Here is a 908-nt window from a genome sequence, read left to right as displayed (position 1 = left end):
CAAAGTTTCCTCGGCAGGTTTTTTGGTAAACAATCTAGCATCGCTACGACGGATAATCAGTTCACATCGTATTATGTGGCTTGTGAAACATTCTCACGTCTCTCAAACGAAATGCCTCCCTAGTAAGTTCTCTTAGTCTTGCGTAACATCGCTCTTCAAGGAGATAGACAGTTTCACGTGTCTCAAGCGTAATGCCTCCCTAATGGGTTCTTTTTGTCTTGCGTAACATCGCTCTCCAAGGAGATATACAGTTTCCTTATGCACTACCGTAAATCGCCCTAACTAGCATTTGGTTAATGTCAGCATTATTTTTCATCGAATCAACATTGAAAAGTAAGATATATGCGAAAATGAACCCAAAATATTCAAAAAAAGATGCGCTTAACTAAACAAGTGTAGTGAAATTTGGCAGAAACGAAATCTGCATAATTCCCATAGCTAATGCCATTGCATAATGGCATGAGAAATTCGTGGGTTTGAGTTTGAAATCCTTAGAAGAAACAAAGGAATAATGGACACGGCTATGGAAATGCCTTATAATTAAGGTATTGTTCAATTTCTTCATTCCTTGTCGTGTGATTAGTTGACAGGTAAATTTTACAGATAAAGCTTTGAAGCGATTTCGAAAATGTTCAAAAGTCCTTTATACGATCTGAATCGATGCAAAATTTAATACATATATATGTATGAAAATCATAACTGTCATTTAAACGGCAATTGTCTCAGCTGATTACCGCCATATGCTCTGACCTTAAAAAGTGAGAAAAGATTAGATTCGTTTATGGCGGATTCTAAATATTCAATCTTAGTATATATTAACTGACATCTATTGCAGTCAAATGTACATAGGCGGGATGGTGTTAGTTAGTAAAAACCCCTTTTCTGGTTGGATATAATTTTTTTTCAGG

Source organism: Glossina fuscipes, unplaced genomic scaffold (genome assembly GCF_014805625.2).
Source record: "Glossina fuscipes isolate IAEA_lab_2018 unplaced genomic scaffold, Yale_Gfus_2 1, whole genome shotgun sequence".
Classification (NCBI taxonomy): Eukaryota; Metazoa; Arthropoda; class Insecta; order Diptera; family Glossinidae; genus Glossina; species Glossina fuscipes.
The sequence above is the reverse complement of the archived record's forward strand: the minus strand, read 5'-3'. Positions refer to the sequence as shown.